The following is a 25531-nucleotide window of genomic DNA, read 5'->3' as shown; positions in this document are numbered from 1 at the left end:
ATCTACACTCGACACATCTACACTCGACACATCTACACTCAACACATCTACATTCAACACAGAGTCACAGATATTAGTATGAATTACGCAACATGCAACACATCTACACTTAACACATCTACACTCAACACATCTACACTCAACACATCTACACTCAACACATCTACACTCAACACATCTACACTCAACACATCTACATTCAACACATCTCCACTCAACACATCTACACTCAACACATCTACACTCAACACATCTACACTCAACACATCTACACTCAACACATCTACATTCAACACATCTACACTCAACACATCTACACTCAACACATCTACACTCAACACATCTACACTCAACACATCTACACTCAACACATCTACACTCAACACATCTACACTTAACACATCTACACTCAACACATCTACATTCAACACATCTCCACTCAACACATCTACACTCAACACATCTACACTCAACACATCTACACTCAACACATCTACACTCAACACATCTACACTCAACACATCTACATTCAACACATCTCCACTCAACACATCTCCACTCAACACATCTACACTCAACACATCTACACTCAACACATCTACACTCAACACATCTACACTCAACACATCTACACATCTACACTCAACACATCTACACATCTACACTCAACACATCTACACTCAACCCATCTACACCAGTAGAAATGAAGAACCAGTTCCGTAAACGCAGACTTGACATGGTGTTATTCTAATGCTAATTTGGACGAAACTGGGTAAATCCTGGTGGAGACAGACATAGATTAACAACCCTCCCGTGATGATATAAAGGCTGCATCCATCTGCAGTGTAATAAAACTGGCAATCTTGCAGCTTGGTCCATATTAAATAAGATATGCTTAAGTCTTTAATGACCCAGCAGCTCGTTAGGCAGGCAGGCAGGCTGGTTCTCTCTCTCTCTCTCTCTCTCTCTCTCTCTCTCTCTCTCTCTCTCTCTCTCTCTCTCTGTCTCTCTCTCTCTCACACTCTCTTTCTCATTCCCTGCCCACAGTATCTCTCTCTCTCTCTCTCTCTCTCTCTCTCTCTCTCTCTCTCTCTCTCTCTCTCTCTCTCTCGCACTCTTTCTCATTCCCTGCCCACAGTATCTCTCTCTCTCTCTCTCTCTCTCTCTCTCTCACACTCTCTCTCTCTCTCTCTCTCTCTCTCTCTCTCACTCTCTTTCTCATTCCCTGCCCACAGTATCTCTCTCTCTCTCTCTCTCTCTCTCTCTCTCTCTCTCTCGCTCTCTCTCTCTCTCTCACTCTCTTTCTCATTCCCTGCCCACATTATCTCTCTCTCTCTCTCTCTCTCGCTCTCTCTCTCTCACTCTCTTTCTCATTCCCTGCCCACAGTATCTCTCTCTCTCTCTCTCTCTCTCTCTCTCTCTCTCACTCTCTTTCTCATTCCCTGACCACAGTATCTCTCTCTCACCCCCCCCCCCCCTCTCTCTCTCATCAGAAAACAAACATGTCTCTGGTTAATGTCATCTTCCATTTAAATAGACTACTTTGAAAAAGCACCTAACCACTACAACTCTGAACAAAAATATAAACATGAACACGTAAAGTGTTGGTCCCGTGTTTCATGAGCTGAAATAAAAGATCCCAGAAATGTTCCAGATGCACGAAAAAGCTTATTTCTCTCAATTGTTGTGCACAAATAGCGAGAATTTCTCCTATGCCAAGATAATCCATCCACCTGACAAGCGTGGCATATCAAGAAGCTGATTCAACAGTATGATCATTACACAGGTGCACCTTGTGCTGGGAACAATAAAAGGCCACACTAAAATGTGCCGTTTTGTCACAAAACACAATGCCACAGATGTCTCAAGTTTTGAGGGAGCGTGCAATTGGCATGCCGACTGCAAGAATGTCCACTAGAGATGTTGGCCATAAGTCGCCTCCAACGTAGTTTTAGAGAATTTGGCAGTACATCCAACTTGCCTCACAACCACATACCAAGTGTATGGCATTGTGTGGGCGAGCAGTTTGCTGTTGTCAACGTTGTGAACAGAATGCCCCATGGTAAATGTGGGTTTATGGTATGGGCAGGCATAAGCTACGGACGACGAACACAATTGCATTTTATCGATTGCAATTTGAATGCACAGAGATACCGAGACGAGATCCTGATGCCCATTGTCGTGCCATTCATCCGTCGCCATCACCTCATGTTTCAGCATGATAATGCACGGCCCCATGTCGCAAGGATCTGAACACAATTCACAGAAACTGAAAATGTTCCAGTTCCCACCAATATCCAGCAACATCGCACAGCCATTGAAGAGGAGTGGGACAACGTTCCACAGGCCACAATCAACATCCTGATCAACTCTATGTGAAGGAGATGTGTCGTGCTGCATGAGGCAAATGGTGGTCACACCAGATACTGACTGGTTTTCTGATCCACTCTCGTACTGTTTTTAACTATCTGTGACCAACCGTTTAATTTCTGTGTTCCCTGTCATGTGAAATCCATAGATTAGGGCCTAATGAATTCATTTCAATTGATTGATTTCCTTCTATGAATCTTTGAAATAGTTACATGTTGCATTAATATTTTTGTTCAGTATACATCATGTGACTCAGAGACATAAGGCAGTTCAGGACAAGAACAATTAAATCTCTTTCTCTCATGCCTACATGATAAAACTAATGTCACCCATTCGGAACACTCTGAAAACCATGAATTATAATTCATTTTCAACTTTTATTATGAGTATCGCAGTGCCTGGATACAGCCGTTAGCCGTAGCACATTGGCCATACACCATAAACCTCAGAGGTGCTCTACTGCTATTAAAAACAGGTTACCAAAGTATATAGAAGTGTAAACAAGTCATTTTGCGTCCTACACCTGGTACGTCATCTGATATACAACGGCTTTTCAGCCAATCAGCAACCAGGAGTCAAACTACCAGGTTTAATAATATGTCTACCAGCTGCAAACGGCCCTCCTCTCATCAGGTACATTAAAGCTGACCTTTCCCCCTCTTTTTCTTCACCAAGTCCTCTACAGAGACATTGAAACTGCTTTCTTGACCCAGTTTTCGTGGTTTATGTCCTGTACTTCTGAACTATGTCAATTCTCACATCATTTATTTTTCCTCTAATTTACAACTGCCCCCCCCCCCCCCCCCCCCCCCCCCCTGTCGCCAACTGTTGATGATGCCTCTCATTCCATCCCCCCATGAATCCAGGAGCAGGGAGCTAATCCACATGATGTGTGTGCTAAGTGGAACCATTCCATCTAGGAAAGCCTCTCTTCGCCACACAGAATAGACCTTCATGCTGAGATGGCTTTAATGACTTTTTAATGGGTCTATTATGCTTTCGCTTTTAACGATGTACTTACAACGGCTCTAATCATTTTATTGGAATGATGAATGATTGAGAAAAGGGTAACATTAATTTAATTTACAGTTCAGTCTTCCGTCGTCTTTAGAGGCCTGCCGAGGAGAAGAGGAGTGAGAGGATAGAGGACAACAGGCAACAGCAGACACAGTGTACACCCTGGAAAGTAGACGTGCGTAATTTATGATGGCTGCATTGTTGTTTTCCCCTCATCACTAATTAGACGCCTTTTGTGTCGTCTACTGATTTCTGTGTCCAAGAGACAATGCTGCATTAACAAGACAAGCTACTGTCTGCATCCACTCCATATCATTCATCTCTCACAAAATGATTACTTGGGGGAACTGGCTGTTCTCAGGCAAGGATGCTACAGATCCCGTAGTTCTGCTGTTGACCCATACACATATACATAAACCCATACATAGACCCATACACATATACATAAACCCAAACATAGACCCATACATAGACCCATACATAAACCCATACATAGACCCATACACATATATATATAAACCCATACATAGACCCATACACATATACATAAACCCATACATATACCCATACACATATATATAAACCCATACATATACCCATACACATATACATAAACCCATACATAGACCCATACACATATATATAAACCCATACATAGACCCATACACATATACATAAACCCATACATAGACCCATACACATATACATAAACCCATACATAGACCCATACACATATACATAAACCCATACATAGACCCATACACATATACATAAACCCATACATAGACCCATACACATATACATAAACCCATACATAGACCCATACACATATACATAAACCCATACATAGACCCATACATAGACCCATACACATATACATAAACCCATACATATACCCATACACATATATATAAACCCATACATATACCCATACACATATACATAAACCCATACATATACCCATACACATATATATAAACCCATACATAGACCCATACACATATACATAAACCCATACATAGACCCATACACATATACATAAACCCATACATAGACCCATACACATATACATAAACCCATACATAGACCCATACATAGACCCATACACATATACATAAACCCATACATAGACCCATACACATATACATAAACCCATACATAGACCCATACACATATACATAAACCCATACATAGACCCATACATAGACCCATACACATATACATAAACCCATACATAGACCCATACATTACTAATTGGTGTCATTTTGAATGATGACAGTCAGTTTTATTCTTTGCACACACACACACACAGACACACACACACACACACACACACACACACACACACACACACACACACACACACACACACACACACACACACACACACACACACACACACACACACAGACACACACACACGTACACTGAGTACAAAATAGGAAAGAAAAACGTCCTAATATTGAGTTGCACTTTTTTTGCCCTCAGAACAGCCTCAATTCGTCGGGGGCATGGGACTCTACAAGGTGTCCAAAGCTTTCCACAGGGGATGCTGGTCCATTTTGACTCCAATGCTTCCCACAGTTGTGTCAAGTTGGCTGGATGTCCTTTGGATGGTGGACCATTCTTGATACACACAGGACACTGTTGAGCGTGGAAAAACCCAGCAGCATTGCAGTTCTCGACACAGTCAAACCGGTGCGCCTGGCCCCTACTACCATACCTCGTTCAAAGGCGCTTAAATATTTTGTCTTGCCCATTTACCCTCTGAATGGCAAACATACACAATCCATGTCTCAATTGTCTCCAGGCTTAAAAATCGTTCTTTAACCCCGTCTCCTCCCCTTCATCTACACGGATTGAAGTGGATTTAACAAGTGACGTCAATAAGGGATCATAGTTTTCACCCGGATTCATCTGGTCAGTCTGTGTCATGGAAAGAGCCGGTGTTTCTAATGTTCTGTTTACTCAGTGTACTCATATGCTGATGCTCTCTGCAACAGCAAATTAGGTTGTTGTCTCATCATTAATGCAAAATGTATGACTGCTGCATCTGGAAAGATCATAGTCGAACACAAAATAATATTTGATGTGATCATAAGAAGTCTGAGGTACGCCTACATTGATGAGTGTTTGTTCATGTGCACAGACACCTTGCTGTAAAGATAAAACATGGCCATTGCCTTGGTAGTGTTTGCGAATGTTCATGTATGAATCAGTAATTAACCGGTCTGTCCCCTTCACACTGCTCCTTCCCATTCCTTCGCCTCGGGACAGCTGAACTAGCAAATCTCTTTCAATTGGACATGTTCTCATTTTCAGAGTTTCTGCTACTGTTTGTTTTCTTGAACTGCTATCCGATATCAAAGTCTTTTTTTTTCTATGCTGTCCACACAGAAAGAAAACACTGTGAGCTGATGAGCAAGGTAAGATAGGCACCGTATGAACAGTATGGCCTGTATGGGGGGGATGGAGGAAAGGGGAAGGAGGGAGGGAGGGAGTAAGGGAGAGGGGGAGGGATGGAGGGGGAGAGGGGGAAGGGAGAGATGGAGAGGGAGAGGGGGGAGGGATGGAGGAAAGGGGAAGGAGGGAGGGAGTAAGGGAGAGGGGGAGGGATGGAGGGGGAGAGGGGGGAGGGATGGAGGAAAGGGGAAGGAGGGATGGAGGGAGTAAGGGTGAGGGGGAGGGAAGGAGGGGGAGAGGGGGAAGGGAGAGATGGAGAGGGAGAGGGGGGAGGGATGGAGGAAAGGGGAAGGAGGGAGGGAGTAAGGGAGAGGGGGGGTGGAGGGGGAGAGGGGGGAGGGATGGAGGAAAGGGGAAGGAGGGATGGAGGGAGTAAGGGTGAGGGGGAGGGAAGGATGGAGCGGGGAGAGGAGGGAGAGGGGAGAGGGGAGGGAGGGAGGGAGGGAGATGGGGGAGGGAGGGACGGAGCGGGGAGAGGGGGAGGGAGGGAGGAAGGGGGAGGGAGGAAGAGGGGAGGATGTTAATCTCAGCGGAACAGCATGATGCTGCAGTACCTAATTGCCCGACAGAAAAAAGCAACCCTATTATGGAAGGGGCTGAAATCATGCAAATAGGTAGAAAGGCTGGGAGATAAGACAAACGCCAGCTGTTCCCACCCTGCCTGCAGCACAGAGATATCTCTGAGAGGAGCATGGGAGGCCTGTCAAGGCCTGGCTGCTGGACCTTCGTGGGGGAGCCGTCATCTTCTGTCCACAGCTTGGCTCTGGGAATCACTAGGTTATTACCCACCAGCGCTATGGGGGAATTGGTCCAGTGTTATAGTTACAACAGCATTAAGGTCATATTTATCAGCACACTGAAGAGAAGGTATGTCATGAGTAATCTGAGACTGACAGCCAATGAGGGTTTGGGATGATTTAGCAGGCAAGGGTATTAAATGAATGGCACGCCACCATCTACCACCGAGACGGTCTTAGGAGAGTAAAACAGCCATCTTTGCCAAGTTAGATATAGATTTCTGTAGAGTGCACCAGACTCTCAGCAAGTCCCTCAGGCAATGGACACGGACAGGCAGACCTACAGTAGTAGCAGCTTACTCCAGCACTTACAACACAAGCTGTGAAGTTAGATTTTCTTCCTCAAAGGCAAGCAGCATAATGTTGAAGATGTAACAGCATCGAGGAGTCCAGTCAATATCTAACCTATGGAAACAATACAACGGTTTTCGTGGAGAATTCAGCTCCAAGTGCCTCTGTAAAACAGACACAGAAACAGACACAGAAACAGACGCTCGTTGCCCTCTGGTGGAGAGAGTTCTGTTGTGCTAAACACAGTCAGAATGCAAGTAGTGTCCGAGCACACAGGTCCGTCTGGTGTACACCGAGCACACAGGTCCGTCTGGTGTACATCGAGCACACAGGTCCGTCTGGTGTACACCGAGCACACAGGTCCGAGTCTGTTTCATGTGGCCACGGTTACAGTGTCTAAACTGCAAGGACAATAGACTGACCTTTTCCAGTGGTTTAAGCGTAAGTAAACTGTGGATTTTTTTTTATTTTTTATTATCTAATGGTAGGACCAAATATCTGATTGTGACTAACATTTTAAATGTTCAAAATTATTTTAGGGCAAGTATTACTTTGTAGACTAATTGCATGTGAGCGGACAGCCGACTAGAAACTAGAAATCCTTTAGAAAACACTTGTCATGCAAACGGACAGATTTCCTGCCATTCTTGCCGATAAAACATAGAGAGTTGACCGTTTTTGAAAGGTAACACTGTCACAAACCTTCCAAGTTGTGAAATTGGACAGTTGGTAAACATCAATCCATCAAATGTATTTATAAAGCCCTTTTTATTTATTTTACATCAGCCGATGTCACAAACTGATGTACAGAAACCCAGCCTAAAACCCCAAACAGCAAGCAACGCTGTTTGCCCTTTCTATTGGATCCATGTTGGAACAAAGATGTTGAACACAAAGCACTTAGACACTTTCCAAAGTCTTTTACTTGTAACTATAGTAACAATTGCATCACTGTAATGTTCTTCTAAAGCTCTCCTGTCTGGGTTCTGACCTCTACGTATCACAAACTGGGTTCTGACCTCTACGTATCACAAACTGGGTTCTGACCTCTGACCTCTCCGTATCACAAACTGGGTTCTGACCTCTGACCTCTACGTATCACAAACTGGGTTCTGACCTCTACGTATCACAAACTGGGTTCTGACCTCTGACCTCTACGTATCACAAACTGGGTTCTGACCTCTACGTATCACAAACTGGGTTCTGACCTCTACGCATCACAAACTGGGTTCTGACCTCTGACCTCTACGTATCACAAACTGGGTTCTGACCTCTACGCATCACAAACTGGGTTCTGACCTCTGACCTCTACGTATCACAAACGGGGTTCTGACCTCTACGCATCACAAACTGGGTTCTGACCTCTGACCTCTACGTATCACAAACTGGGTTCTGACCTCTACGTATCACAAACTGGGTTCTGACCTCTGATCTCTACGTATCACAAACTGGGTTCTGACCTCTACGCATCACAAACTGGGTTCTGACCTCTGACCTCTACGTATCACAAACTGGGTTCTGACCTCTACGCATCACAAACTGGGGTCTGACCTCTGACCTCTACGTATCACAAACTGGGTTCTGACCTCTACATATCACAAACTGGGTTCTGACCTCTACGTATCACAAACTGGGTTCTGACCTCTACGTATCACAAACTGGGTTCTGACCTCTGACCTCTACGTATCACAAACTGGGTTCTGACCTCTACGTATCACAAACTGGGTTCTGACCTCTACGTATCACAAACTGGGTTCTGACCTCTACGTATCACAAACTGGGTTCTGACCTCTACGCATCACAAACTGGGTTCTGACCTCTGACCTCTACGTATCACAAACTGGGTTCTGACCTCTACGCATCACAAACTGGGTTCTGACCTCTGACCTCTACGTATCACAAACGGGGTTCTGACCTCTACGCATCACAAACTGGGTTCTGACCTCTGACCTCTACGTATCACAAACTGGGTTCTGACCTCTACGTATCACAAACTGGGTTCTGACCTCTGACCTCTACGTATCACAAACTGGGTTCTGACCTCTACGCATCACAAACTGGGTTCTGACCTCTGACCTCTACGTATCACAAACTGGGTTCTGACCTCTACGCATCACAAACTGGGGTCTGACCTCTGACCTCTACGTATCACAAACTGGGTTCTGACCTCTACATATCACAAACTGGGTTCTGACCTCTACGTATCACAAACTGGGTTCTGACCTCTACGTATCACAAACTGGGTTCTGACCTCTGACCTCTACGTATCACAAACTGGGTTCTGACCTCTACGTATCACAAACTGGGTTCTGACCTCTGACCTCTACGTATCACAAACTGGGTTCTGACTTCAGTGAGAGATCCACAGACGTCTAACCCAGAGGACCACTCTTGTTCTCTCTATTGACAAAGTCTGCAGTGATGGACCTGAACAGTTTGTTCTCAATGTCACTTCTTTTCTAAATGAAATGTATGTTAAGAGATTGATTAAAGTAGTCAAGCTACACAACATCGACCTCCAGAGATGGGGAGAGGGGAAAGAAGAGATGAAAAGGAAAAGGACAGAGACAAGAAGAGGAGACAGAGAGGAGAGGAAGAGAGTGAAAGAAGAGGAAGAGAGACAGAGAAGAGGAAGAGAGCTGTAGGAAAGAAAGAGAGCAAGAGAAGAGGAAGACAGCGAGAGAAGAGGAAGAGAGTGAGAGAAGAGGAAGACAGCGAGAGAAGAGGAAGACAGCGAGAGAAGAGGAAGAGAGACGGAAAGGGTGGGTGTATGTAAAAAGTTAATTTGATGTGCTGAAAATGATTGATGACAGGCCCCTTGAAGTCTACTCAATTCCCTGACACTTACGAGAGATGGCCAACAGCAGAATGCCAAGTGAGAGCGAAGCTCATCATGAAAAGCTGAATCGCACTGATGGCCTCATTTGCATTGCCAGTTTATATACAGTTGAAGTCGGAAGTTTAAATACACCTTAGACAACTACATTTAAACTCTAATAGCTTGACTTTGCTGTCCTTAAGCCATTTTGCCACAACTTTGGAAGTATGCTTGGGGTAATTGTCCATTTGGAAGACCCATTTGCGACCAAGCTTTAACTTTCTGACTGACGTCTTGAGATGTTGCTTCAATATATACACATAATTTTCCTGCCTCATGACGCCATCTATTTTGTGAAGTGCACCAGTCCCTCCTGCAGCAAAGCACCCCCACAACATGATGCTGCCACCGCAGTGCTTCACGGTTGGGATGGTGTTCTTCGGCTTGCAAGCCTCCCCTTTTTCCTCCAAATACAACGGTGGTCATTATGGCCAAACAGTTCTATTTTTGTTTCATCAGACCAGAGGACAATTCTCCAAAAAGTACCATCTTTGTCCCCATGTGCAGTTTCAAACCGTCGTCTGGCTTTTTTATGGCGGGTTTGGAGCTGTAGCTTCTTCCTTGCTGAGCGGGATTTGTTTTACTGTGGCTATAGATACTTTTGAACCTGTTTCCAGTATCCAGTATCTTCACAAGGCCCTTTGCTGTTGTTCTTGGATACACTGCTAAAGCCGCTAACTTGGAGACACTGCTAAAGCCGCTAACTTGGAGACAATGCTAAAGGCGCTAACTTGGAGACACTGCTAAAGCCGCTAACTTGGATACACTGCTAAAGCCGCTAACTTGGATACACTGCTAAAGCCGCTAACTTGGAGATACTGCTAAATCCGCTAACTTGGATACACTGCTAAAGCCGCTAACTTGGATACACTGCTAAAGCCGCTAACTTGGAGACACTGCTAAAGCCGCTAACTTGGAGACACTGCTAAAGCCGCTAACTTGGAGATACTGGTAAAGCCGCTAACTTGGAGATACTGCTAAAGCCGCTGACTTGGAGATACTGCTAAAGCCGCTAACTTGGATACACTGCTAAAGCCGCTAACTTGGAGATACTGCTAAAGCCGCTAACTTGGAGATACTGCTAAAGCCGCTAACTTGGAGATACTGCTAAAGCCGCTGACTTGGAGATACTGCTAAAGCCGCTATCTTGGAGACACTGCTAAAGCCGCTGACTTGGAGATACTGCTAAAGCCGCTAACTTGGATACACTGCTAAAGACGCTAACTTGGATACACTGCTAAAGCCACTAACTTGGAGATACTGCTAAATCCGCTGACTTCCTGTCTCAATCTGAAGAACTGAAATAGTAGCTATAGATCCCGTAGCGTAACGTTCAACCTTGAGGCTGTCAAAACAACGTCTCTGTTACTTAGTCACATCTCGACAAGCAAGTTTGAGCACAACTCTAATCACTGTGGAAGTTGGGGAATGATGGCTAATTAATAATTAGTGCATGTTGCATAATCAAGTAGCATTGACAAAGACATGTTGGTAATTATGAGTCAACGGTGACTAATTACAGTGCTATTAGCTTCACAAGACTGACAAAAACCTCAGATAGATGCACACTTGATCATTTGACTTGAATCTCGAGAATTCAAACGTGGCCAAACACAGACTGCCACTTTCAAGGTTGCAAAGGACTGAGAATGGATTCAATGAAACCAAGAAAACACACGTCCAGTTTCGGTTTACAGAGAAAACTACCCAGTGGCATCTAATGGCAGTAGTGATATGTAACAATGCTACTTAATATAATGTTTACATACCCTACATTACTCATCTCATATGTATATGTATATACTGTACTCTATATCATCTACTGCATCTTTATGTAATACATGTATCACTAGCCACTTTAAACTATGCCACTTTATTTACATACCCATCTCATATGTATATACTGTACTCGACACCATCTACTGCATCTTGCCTATGCCGTTCTGTACCATCACTCATTCATATATCTTTATGTACATATTCTTTATCCCTTTACACTTGTGTGTATAAGGTAGTAGTTTTGGAATTGTTAGGTTAGATTACTCGTTGGTTATTACTGCATTGTCGGAACTAGAAGCACAAGCATTTCACTACACTCGCATTAACATCTGCTAACCATGTGTATGTGACCAATAAAATTTGATTTGATTTTGATATCATGTACCTTTTGGCTTAGCTGAGGTCATTGAGTGACCTCGTCAATTGAGGCAGTTCAACTTATGAGTCATTTTTTAGTTTTATACGTTTTGTATATATTTATATATATATTTTTTTTTTAAACCTTCAACTGCAGCAGATCTTGAAAAAGGAGGAAATGTTGACAGGAACCTATCACTCATATACTGTACGAGTGAGCCATCATCACAAGTTCCTGGTATTGATGAAATACCAATCACAGTCTCCTCGCCCACAGGGTTAAGATTATCGTGTAGAATAACATCAACATCATCTCTACAAGTCATTTCCTGAAGTAATGAATCCCCTCCTCCTGACGGAATAACACTAACGGAAGAGTACCTCACACCATCCAAAATAGCCCCCCCTATTCTAGTTTTTATGCTCTAGGCAAACTAACATTTTATTATTGGTTAAACCCCTGGACAGAATTCAATGATAATTATTGTGTATGAAAATACCACTCCTTTAAATAGAGAGATCCAATGATATGAGATCAAACAGTTAAAAGATCTTTGTTAGTGTGTGTGATGTGCGAGTGATCGTTTAGTTAATAATATTTAGAATGCTTATTAGATGCTCTGCTGTTTCAATGGAATTTATCTGACCTGGCATTGTAACAAGGCTTATCCTCCATCAAACTTCCATTATCATCTTGAGCTTGTGTTTTGTTATAAACTACGTTATCTTACGCTAAAGTTCAAAATTAATATTTCATTTTTTAACCTTTACAGTTCAAAGCACCGACTGTTGCGTTCTCTCAAAACCAATTAAACCTCTTGGTATTTTCTTCTAACGCAGACACTGTCAACTACAACATGGATGAAAGAAACCACTTCAATGGAGTAATCGTCTGTAATTATTTGTGACACAGCACACTCTGAAAGCAAGGTCACTTTGGCCATATCTGCTGCTATCAATGGTAAAATATTCAGATTGTTTCATTTTATCAATAGAACTGGGGGGGGGGGGGGGGGTCTGTCAGCATGTTTGGACCACCAGTATGACGTGTAGGAATATCTCTACCTCTATCATAATATGTAGGGTAGGTGGAACTCACTTAATGCTTTCTACTTTCCAAATACAAATGGGCCTATAGTACATTTAAGTGAACATACAGTAACTGACACTTACAAACATGCCATAGCTGACTGGGTAGGCCATCAATCACTGCATCCTGGCTGTGTACACAGAGGCATGGATAAGACCTCTTTCTCTATCTCAAATAGTGCTGCCATTTTAAATGTCTATGTGTTCTCATGATCACAGAAGGTAATCTAGAGCCACATTTCACATAATTCAGGGGCAAATTGGAAATGACATAAAGACTGGACAATAAAGCCATAGGATATAATTTGGATAACTTACAGTAGACTACTTCACAGTAGACTAGTTCACAGTAGACTAGTTCACAGTAGACTAGTTCACAGTAGACTAGTTTACAGTAGACTAGTTTACAGTAGACTAGTTTACAGTAGACTAGTTTACAGTAGACTAGTTCACAGTAGATTAGTTCACAGTAGACTAGTTCACAGTAGACTAGTTCACAGTAGACTAGTTCACAGTAGACTAGTTCACAGTAGACTAGTTCACAGTAGACTAGTTCACAGTAGACTAGTTCACAGTAGACTAGTTCACAGTAGACTAGTTCACAGTAGACTAGTTCACAGTAGACTAGTTCACAGTAGACTAGTTCACAGTAGACTAGTTCACAGTAGACTAGTTCACAGTAGACTAGTTTACAGTAGACTAGTTTACAGTAGACTAGTTTACAGTAGACTAGTTTACAGTAGACTAGTTTACAGTAGACTAGTTTACAGTAGACTAGTTTACAGTAGACTAGTTTACAGTAGACTAGTTTACAGTAGACTAGTTTACAGTAGACTAGTTTACAGTAGACTAGTTTACAGTAGACTAGTTTACAGTAGACTAGTTTACAGTAGACTAGTTTACAGTAGACTAGTTTACAGTAGACTAGTTTACTAGTTTACAGTAGACTAGTTTACAGTAGACTAGTTCACAGTAGACTAGTTCACAGTAGACTAGTTCACAGTAGACTAGTTCACAGTAGACTAGTTCACAGTAGACTAGTTCACAGTAGACTAGTTCACAGTAGACTAGTTCACAGTAGACTAGTTTACAGTAGACTAGTTTACAGTAGACTAGTTTACAGTAGACTAGTTTACAGTAGACTAGTTTACAGTAGACTAGTTTACAGTAGACTAGTTTACAGTAGACTAGTTTACAGTAGACTAGTTTACAGTAGACTAGTTTACAGTAGACTAGTTCACAGTAGACTAGTTCACAGTAGACTAGTTCACAGTAGAATAGATCACAGTAGAATAGATCACAGTATAATAGTTCACAGTAGACTAGTTCACAGTAGACTAGTTTACAGTAGACTAATTCACAGTAGACTAGTTTACAGTAGGCTAGTTTACAGTAGGCTAGTTCACAGTAGAATAGTTCACAGTAGACTAGTTCTCAGTAGACTAGTTTACAGTAGACTAGTTTACAGTAGACTAGTTTACAGTAGAATAGTTTACAGTAGAATAGTTCTCAGTAGACTAGTTTACAGTAGACTAGTTCACAGTAGAAAATAGCATAATGGAATTTCAGATTCCTTGGGCCAAGTCGTGTCTTACAGTGAATCTACCCAACTATACAATCAGAGATGATTTCAGCCCACCTCCTTTCTCTCATTTCAGGACGTTTTCTCTGAAGTGGTATATAAAGACCAGTGAATCCTGGATGGGTCTTCATTATATGGTAAGGGAGGGCAAGCAGTAGAAAAAATAACAGAGTACTTTGGAACCACTGAAAGGTTTAATCACAGAATTAAATTGAAATAATTGCTTGAAATAGTCATTAGTCAAAAATGACAATTTCATTTAAATTATAGATATGTACATATCTGCCTCCATCTAGGTAAGTCCCATTTTTAAAAGCCACTGTCCATTTCAATAAGTAATAACATGTAACCTTATTCAATCTGCCCTGGAATGAATTCATCAAGACGCATTCAAGTCCCTCTTTTGTCCCAAAATGTTAATAAGGGCTTCCTCTTGCTTTATGCCAAGCAATAAATTAATTAAAATGGATTAAAAAAATAATAATCTTAAATCCATATCAAATTAATCTAAATCAAAATGTAACCCATAACTATTAAACATTTCCTTCGGGATATTGAGTTGAGCTGTCTCTCAACCCATTCCACCATTGGCTACTCAGCAGTAATCTTTGGGATACGGGAAAAAAAACACAAAAAAAACAGGACAAATATTATTGGAATTGATGTTGGAATTGATCTACATTAGTGTAGTCTCTCCGTATTGTACATTGATGAACCACTGTAAGTAACAGGACCTACCCAACTATTCACCATCTCACAGAGAGCCAAGTAAAGCCTAGTGGTTAGAGCATTGGACTAGTTACCGGAAGGTTGCAAGTTCAAACCGCCGAGCTGACAAGGTACAATTCTGTCGTTCTGTCCCTGAACAGGCAGTTAACCCACTGGTCCTAGGCCATCATTGAAAATAAGAATTTGTTCTTAACTGACTTGCCTGGTTAAATAAAGGTCAAATAAAATAAATAAAAAGGCAGTTTTATTTCCCTCCAACAGTGACTGGAGAAGGTAATATCCCAGATGGCATCTCTCAGGGTTGACATGTTCTCTATGTGTGAATGTTGTTCCATGCGCAGCTTAAGAACCTTGTACATTAGCTCCGTAACCGTACGTTCCTAGAATGCCTCGAAGCGCAACTAGGCAAACATTCAGCTATACATTCAATATAGAATTAGTGGGAGAAAACATTCAGCTATACATTCAATATAGAATTAGTGAGAGAAAACATTCAGCTATACATTCAATATAGAATTAGTGAGAGAGAAAACCTGTGATGAAGCAAACCTCACATTGACTGTACTGTACTTTAACTACAGAACAACTAGTAAGATCAAAACACACATTCGCTGTTCTTTATTGTTTGTTTGCTGTTTTAAAGTTACACATGAGAGTTGTAAGTGAGGACTTGGGAGGTAAAGGTAAAGTTTTACTTTAGGTGTTCTGTCCTGGGCTAATGCACATAGGGGCGGCAGGGTAGCCTAGTGGTTAGAGCGTTGGACTAGCAACGGAAAGGTTGCAAGTTCAAATCTGTCGTTCTGCCCCTGAACAGGCAGTTAACCCACTGTTCCTAATAGGGGTCTGGCAACTTGCTTTAACCAAAGTTTGTGTCAAATCAAATTGTATTGGTCGGTTAGAAGATGTTATAGGTCACATACAGATGGTTAGCAGATGTTATTGGTCACATACACCTGGTTAGCAGATGTTATTGGTCACATACACATGGTTAGCAGATGTTATTGGTCACATACACACGGTTAGCAGATGTTATTGGTCACATACATATGGTTAGCAGATGTTATTGGTCACATACACACGGTTAGCAGATGTTATTGGTCACATACACATGGTTAGCAGATGTTATTGGTCACATACACATGGTTAGCAGATGTTATTGGTCACATACACATGGTTAGCAGATGTTATTGGTCACATACACATGGTTAGCAGATGTTATTGGTCACATACACACGGTTAGCAGATGTTATTGGTCACATACACATGGTTAGCAGATGTTATTGGTCACATACACATGGTTAGCAGATGTTATTGGTCACATACACATGGTTAGCAGATGTTATTGGTCACATACACACGGTTAGCAGATGTTATTGGTCACACACCTGGTTAGCAGATGTTATTGGTCACATACACATGGTTAGCAGATGTTATTGGTCACATACACATGGTTAGCAGATGTTATTGGTCACATACACATGGTTAGCAGATGTTATTGGTCATACACATGGTTAGCAGATGTTATTGGTCACATACACCTGGTTAGCAGATGTTAATCAAATTGTATTGGTCACATACACACGGTTAGCAGATGTTATTGGTCACATACACATGGTTAGCAGATGTTATTGGTCACATACACATGGTTAGCAGATGTTATTGGTCATACACCTGGTTAGCAGATGTTATTGGTCACATACACATGGTTAGCAGATGTTATTGGTCACATACACATGGTTAGCAGATGTTATTGGTCATACACATGGTTAGCAGATGTTATTGGTCACATACACCTGGTTAGCAGATGTTATTGGTCACATACACACGGTTAGCATATGTTATTGGTCATACACATGGTTAGCAGATGTTATTGGTCACATACACATGGTTAGCAGATGTTATTGGTCACATACACATGGTTAGCAGATGTTAATGTGAGTGTAGTGAAATGCTTGTGCTTCTAGTTCCCGACAGTGCAGCAATATGTAACAAGTAATCTAACAATTCCACAACAACTACCTAATACACACAAATCTACGTAAAGGAATGGAGTAAGAATATATACATATAAATACATGGATGAGCAATGACAGAGCGGCATAGGCAAGATGCAATAAAATACAGTCTATACATAGGCAAGATGGTATAAAATACAGTCTATACATATGAGATGAGTAATGCAAGATATGTAAACATTATTAAAGTGGCATTGTTACGAATCTCTTTTGGCCCGACAGTCTAGGGGGGATGGTAGTGAGACCCGTAACATAACTCATGTAAATTATAACAGTGACAAAGTAAAAGTGAACGAAATAACCAGGACAACTGAAATAATACCGTCAAACTCAGGGTTTATTTATAAACACACGGTAATGGGGGGGAGAGCAGGAAAAGGGGCTGAGCTGGACCCAAGGAAAGAAACAAATATGCAAAAACACCCCTAAGCTAGGCTAGCCTATTTCAACAACAGCTAACTAACTAACCAAAAATACAGTGGGTGGTCCGCCCAGTTCTAACTAGTGTGTTTTAACAAAGTTTACCTACGGGTAGTGTATGCCCATGGGCGACTTGTCTTGGTTTCCCCTTTTTCCCACCAGCAAACACCATAAACAAAAACAATACTCACAGGAGATGACAAAGTGATTTGGAGGTGCTCAAACAAAAGAAGAGGTTAATTATTACACAAAGAGCGAGATCTACATACATGGCATTTACAAAGAGATTGTGCTACTGAAATCTATCAAGAGCAGAGATCTACCAACATGTCATTACAAAGATTGAGCTCTCCTGAAATCTACAAAGAACAGCTATCTACCAACATGGCATTACAAAGATTGAGCTACTGAAATCTATATAGAACAGCTATCTTCCAACATGGCATTACAAAGATTGAGCTCCTGAACAAACAAATGATGGGGTTTTTAAACCATGGGGAAGGAACTGTGATAGGGTAGGAAACAGGAGGAGGTGTGTCTTCTGATTGATGGGTTGATTGTTGACTGATTGGGGAGTGATGATTTTCACCTGTGAGGGGAGAAGGAGAGAAAAGAAACACACACAGGATACACACAGACACAGGATACCTGTATCCGTAACACTCCCACCCTTAAAAGAGCAACCCTAGGGGGGATTGCGACTACAGTATAAAGGAATACTCACAACAAATCAACAACCTTGCAAAACATACTGAAATCATCTTCACACACGAGACAAAGCATCTGCCAACACATTATCTGAACCCTTTTTGTGGCGGATCTCCAAATTATAATTTTGTACAATCAGCGCCCAACGCATAAGGCGCTGGTTCTGGTTGTACATTCGGTGGAGAAAAACTAAGGGGTTATGGTCAGTATACACAATCACTGGTAGGGCACTGGAACCAATGTATACTTCGAAGTATTGCAGAGCCAACAACAAAGCAAGAGCTTCTTGTTCTATTGTCGCATAGTTTGTTTGACATTTATTAAATTTACGTGAAAAATAACAAACGGATGATCTACTCCACTCTTGTCCTGCTGCAGTAGAACAGCACCAGCACCTCTGGCACTAGCATCTACCTCAAGCTTGAACGGTTGTTCAAAATCCGGAGCAGCAAGTACAGGGGTACTACATAAGAGTGCTTTCGCTGATTCAAAAGCTCTCTTACAATCAGGGGACAACACAAATGGTCTTGCCGGACTGAGCAAATCAGTCAATGGAGCAACTACCGCAGAGAAATTTTTACAGAAGCTACGGTAGTAGCCAACCATCCCTAAAAAGCGGCGTAGCTCTCGTCTAGTGGTAGGTGCAGGGAATGCAGTTATAGCCAAGACCTTGGCATCAACAGGGCGCACCTGTCCATGGCCAACCTCTTTACCGAGATAGGTAACAGTAGCCTTCCCAAACTCGCACTTTGCTAAGTTCAGGGTTAGAGAAGCAGCTGCCAACCGTTCACATACTACCCTTAGCAAGTCAACATGATCTGACCACGTAGACGAATAAATCACTAGGTCATCAAGGTATGCACTACAATTAGGAACGCCAGCTAATACAGAGTTAACCAGTCGTTGGAAAGTGGCTGGTGCATTTCGCATCCCAAAAGCCATGACTGAGTACTGAAGGAAGTTGTCTGGGGTCACAAAGGCAGAAATCTCAGAAGCACGTGAAGTTAACGGAACCTGCCAGTAACCTTTTAAGAGGTCCAACTTGGTCACATACTTAGCAGCACCAATAGTGTCGATACAGTCGTCCAGTCTGGGTAACGGGAACGAATCTGGCATTGTGACAGAATTTACCTTTCGATAATCCGTACATAACCTGGACGTACCATCAGGTTTAGGAACCAAAATGCAAGGAGAACTCCAAGGGCTTGAACTTGGCTTAGCCAGGTCATTCTCCAACAAATATCTCACCTCATCCCTCATTATCTTCCTCTTGGAAGCGTTGATACGATATGGGTGTTGCTTGATAGGAGTAGCATTTCCAACATTAATGTCATGTTCCAACACATTTGTGCGAGTAGGAACGTCATTAAAGAGACATGGAAAACTGTGTAGTAGCCTCACAATATCTTTAGCCTGTCCATCCGTTAAATGAACCAGACCTGACTGGATAGACAGCAGCATTTCTGAGTTGGGCAATCTAACACACTGCTGTTGAGTATTGCGCAACTCCAAGCCATCAACATCATCAATTTGACAGTCCACTATCATAGCAGTAGTAGCAGAGGAGACAGCAGTACCTTCCTCTGTTTTTGAACTATCTAACTGTGTGATGGGTCGGGTGTGGTATGCTTTCAACATGTTAATGTGACACACACGAGATTGGCGTTTTCGATCAGGAGTTTGAAGCACATAGTCAGTTTCACTTATTTTCTTTTCAATTAAATAAGGACCAGAGAAACGAGCTGACAGTGAAGATCCTGGAACAGGTAATAACACCAGTACTTGGTCACCTGGCTGTAGTGGACGAGAAACAGCCTCTTTATCATAGTGTCTTTTCATGCTCCTCTGTGAGGAAGACAGAGCTTCCTTTGCAAGAGCACAAGCTTGGTGTAGGCGCTCACGAAAGCGACTAACATAGTCCAACACATTCTCATCTCTGGTACACAACTCTTGGGACAAGAACTGTTCTTTAAGGACTTTCATTGGTCCTCTTACTGTGTGACCAAACACTAGTTCAGCCGGGCTGAAACCTAGGGACTCCTGCACAGTTTCACGAGCAGCAAACAAAACTAGAGGAACTCCCTCATCCCAATCTTTCTCAGATTCCAAACAATATTTACGTAGCATAGACTTCAGTGTCTGATGCCATCTTTCAAGCGCACCCTGAGACTCTGGGTGATAGGCGCTTGATACACGGTGCGTAATTGATAAGGATTTCAACACCTGCTTGAAGAGCTTGGATAGGAAATTGGTACCTTGATCGCTTTGTACCACCTTAGGTAACCCGAATGTCGTGAAGAATTTTATTAAGGCTTTACTCACTATCGGAGCTGTAATCCTTCTCAGAGGAATAGCCTCGGGGTATCTTGTAGCCATACACATTATCGTTAACAAAAACTGGTTACCCGATTTTGTCTTCGGTAACGGTCCGACACAATCAACCACCACATGCTCAAATGGTTCACCTATGACAGGTATAGGACAAAGAGGAGCAGGAGGAATAACCTGATTTGGTTTTCCTGTTATCTGACAGGTGTGGCATGTCCGACAGAACTGAGCCACATCTTGTTTTAAACCTGGCCAAAAGAAATGTTGAAGGATCCGATCATACGTCTTTGTAATTCCTAAATGACCAGACCACTGGTGATCATGAGCAAGGGATAACACATTTTGTCGAAAGGCTGTAGGAATCACTATTTGGTAAACAGCATTCCAATCTCCACCCGCGTCAACATGGGATTTCCATTTACGCATGAGGAGATTACCATCAATGAAGTAAGCCACATTCTTCTTCTTCACCTCTTCTAACGAGACAACACTAGAAAAACATTTAGCAAGCTTGTTGTCAACCTTTTGGTTAGCAATCAGCTGCTCACGAGTAACTGGTAACTGTATTGCATCAGCAATAAGTTCAACGTTCTTTAATTCTTTCCTGGGCTGTTTGTCAGAGGTGATCAACTTCTCAGAGGTATCACACAATCCATCCTCTTGATCATCCTCTTTGAACAGAACAGTGTTCGACAAATCTATCACGTCACCCTCTTGTAGTGCCTGAGCACGAGTGACAGCACAAGCGGGGAACACATGTGGATAACTCTGTGCCAACTCATTCGAGAGAGAGTGGTCACTTTTATCCAATACTTCCAATACGGGTACTACCTTTCCTCCGGCAATATCGTTACCCATTATAAAGGTCACACCTTTCACTGGCAACTTAGGACGTACCCCCACTCTGAATATTCCACTGATTAACTCAGAGTGTACTTTCACAAAGTGCAACGGCACTGGGACAAAACCCATTTCAATACCCTGCACTAACACACTGGAACCACAGTATGTATCGTCAGATAAGGGCAACACATCAGACAATATAAACGACTGCGCCGCACCAGTATCTCTAAGGATTTTAACCGGACGCTGAGACGCTTCGTCATTCTCTAGGGACACAAACCCCTCGAAAATGAATGGTTCATAACTGCGGTCGGGGACTGGGTCTTTCAAACTGCAGTTACCCTTAGGCAGCTGTTTTGTTGCAGACCTCACAACCGTACGAATTAGAGCAACACCTGTTGGTGGCTTGGCACGAAGAGGCATCCCTCGTTTGCGTTTAAGCAGGAAGCAATCATTAATCATATGTCCCACTTTATGACAATAGAAACAGGAACGCTCATTCTTCTGGCGTGCTTGATATACTACTGCGGGCCGACTAGGGCTAAAGGTAGGAAACTCAGTGGTTCTACTCTCAGTTTGAGCCGAAAACACACTCTTGTGCGTCAACACAAACTCGTCTGCCAACACAGACGCTTCTGCCAGGGAGGATACTTTCTGTTCGTTTAGGTAAACTACAATGCGTTCGGGTAAGCAATTTTTAAATTCTTCCAACAAGATTAACTCCCGGAGAGAGTTGAAATCAGTTACCTTACTAGCAGCATGCCATTTATCAAACAGATTTCCCTTGTCTCTAGCAAATTCCACATAAGTCTTACTAGAAGACTTTCTATGAGACCTAAATCTCTGTCGGTATGCCTCAGGCACAAGCTCATAGGCACGAAGAACAGTAGCTTTGACCACTTCATAATTCAAACTGTCCTCCAGAGGTAGCGCTGACAAAACCTCTTGGGCTTTACCAGTTAATTTACACTGAAGTAATAGGCACCATACCTCTTCAGGCCACTTCAATGCTACGGCTATACGCTCAAATACACAAAAATAGGAGTCAACCTCCGACTCTCTGAACAAAGGTACTAAGGCTATCTGCCTACTAATGTCAAACGTGTTTGAGGACACAGCAGGTGGGGACGGCTCACAAACAGGCACAGTAGGAACGAAGGCTAGCCTCGCTGTCTCTGCCTCCAGTTCCATCTGGCGCATTTTAAACGTCATCTGCCGCTGTTCTCTTTCTGCCTCAATTTTACACATCATCTGCCGTTGTTCTCGTTCTTTTTCTGCCTCCATTTTACCCATCTCCAAATCTAAATGCCGCTGTTCTCTTTCTGCCTCAATTTTACACATCTCCAACTGGAGAGTCTCTCGCCTAATTTGGGCTCTCTCTTCCACCTCTAGTTGGAACTGTGCTAAACGGACATCCCTCCTGGCATCACCGTTTGACAGTGGGGAGAGTGGATCAAAATGGGACAATGTGGCTGGTGTTTTAGCCTCACCCTCATTATCAGATACCAATGGGCTTATAGGAGCAGTTACATCCCCTACAGGGTTAGTAGACTCAGGCAGCGGTAACACAAGCACCTGCTCTTCTAACAATACATTTAACACTAGCTGTTTAACCTCCGCCTTAACTACACTCTGCGGAATCGATATTGAGTAATGGTCAGCCAAGGTCATTAAATCAACTCTACGACATTTATCAAAAACCTCCCACGAAGGATTATCCAAAAAGGACTTCAAATCAAAAGTAGCCATCTTACACTACTTCACAAGAGCCAACAAAAATAGCAAACACTAATGCTACTACAGCTATAACGTTCAACACTGAACTATACCACTTCAACAATCTACATGAGCGGCATGGGTGTCAGTAAAGACATATCCCGGATGAGGCTCCACTTATGTTACGAATCTCTTTTGGCCCGACAGTCTAGGGGGGATGGTAGTGAGACCCGTAACATAACTCATGTAAATTATAACAGTGACAAAGTAAAAGTGAACGAAATAACCAGGACAACTGAAATAATACCGTCAAACTCAGGGTTTATTTATAAACACACGGTAATGGGGGGGAGAGCAGGAAAAGGGGCTGAGCTGGACCCAAGGAAAGAAACAAATATGCAAAAACACCCCTAAGCTAGGCTAGCCTATTTCAACAACAGCTAACTAACTAACCAAAAATACAGTGGGTGGTCCGCCCAGTTCTAACTAGTGTGTTTTAACAAAGTTTACCTACGGGTAGTGTATGCCCATGGGCGACTTGTCTTGGTTTCCCCTTTTTCCCACCAGCAAACACCATAAACAAAAACAATACTCACAGGAGATGACAAAGTGATTTGGAGGTGCTCAAACAAAACAAGAGGTTAATTATTACACAAAGAGCGAGATCTACATACATGGCATTTACAAAGAGATTGTGCTACTGAAATCTATCAAGAGCAGAGATCTACCAACATGTCATTACAAAGATTGAGCTCTCCTGAAATCTACAAAGAACAGCTATCTACCAACATGGCATTACAAAGATTGAGCTACTGAAATCTATATAGAACAGCTATCTTCCAACATGGCATTACAAAGATTGAGCTCCTGAACAAACAAATGATGGGGTTTTTAAACCATGGGGAAGGAACTGTGATAGGGTAGGAAACAGGAGGAGGTGTGTCTTCTGATTGATGGGTTGATTGTTGACTGATTGGGGAGTGATGATTTTCACCTGTGAGGGGAGAAGGAGAGAAAAGAAACACACACAGGATACACACAGACACAGGATACCTGTATCCGTAACAGGCATTATTAAAGTGACTAGTGATCCATTAATTAAAGTGGCCAATGATTTGAAGTCTGTATGTTGGCAGCAGCTTCTCTATGTTAGTGATAGCTGTTTAACAGTCTGATGGCCTGGAGATAGAAGATTTTTCAGTCTCTCGGTCCCAGCTTTGATGCACCTGTACTGACCAAGCCTTCTGGATGGTAGCGGGGTGAACAGGCAGTGGCTTGGGTGTGTTTGTTTGTGTTTGTGTGTGTGTGTGTGTGTGTGCGTGTGTGCGTGTGTGTGTGTGTGTGTGTGTGCGTGTGTGTGTGTGTGTATTGTCTGCAAATAAAGAAATACATAAAGATACACTAGTGAATGACAGAATACAATTTCCATCTCTTATAAACAATATGACATGACTATGATGACTTAATGCTATACAGGACCATGCAGATGTAACAGTATAACTTTAGACCGTCCCCTCGCCCATACCTGGGCGCGAACCAGGGACCCTCTGCACACATCAACAACAGTCACCCACGAAGCATCGTTACCCATCGCTCCACAAAAGCCGCGGCCCTTGCAGAGCAAAGGGGAACTACTACTTCAAGGTCTCAGAGCAAGTGACGTCACCGATTGAAACGCTATTTAGCGCGAACACCGATAACTAAGCTAGCTGTTTCACATCCGCTACACAGAGCAGTACAACGTGACTGTGACTGCCCTCCTTTGAAATCAAAGGGCTGCCACCGCAAGTGTACCTCAAAGCAGAGCGTCATCGTCTCCAGTACAGGGCTCAACCGCACAATGAACTTTTCACCTCTAAACAGTGAAATACAATGTAATGCCCATATCATGATGCACCATACACCTATGCAGTTACAGGGCATATAAACGATGCAATGGGGGATATTATCCTATACCCTACACACTCAACTGGTGGACAGGTCAGGCTTCGACCCCTGGTATCATATAAACACACATAAGAGATGGAAGAATGCATAGAATTACAGGAAATTAACTTTGAAAACATTTTAAAAATCACTGCCCCATTGAAAATGTGTAGATTTGCAGGAAATTAGCTTTAAAACTGCAAATTTGAGGGGTGTGAACAGT

The sequence above is a fragment of the Oncorhynchus clarkii genome, chromosome 10 (genome assembly GCF_045791955.1).
Source record: "Oncorhynchus clarkii lewisi isolate Uvic-CL-2024 chromosome 10, UVic_Ocla_1.0, whole genome shotgun sequence".
Lineage (NCBI taxonomy): Eukaryota > Metazoa > Chordata > Actinopteri > Salmoniformes > Salmonidae > Oncorhynchus > Oncorhynchus clarkii.
This window is presented reverse-complemented; position numbering follows the sequence as displayed.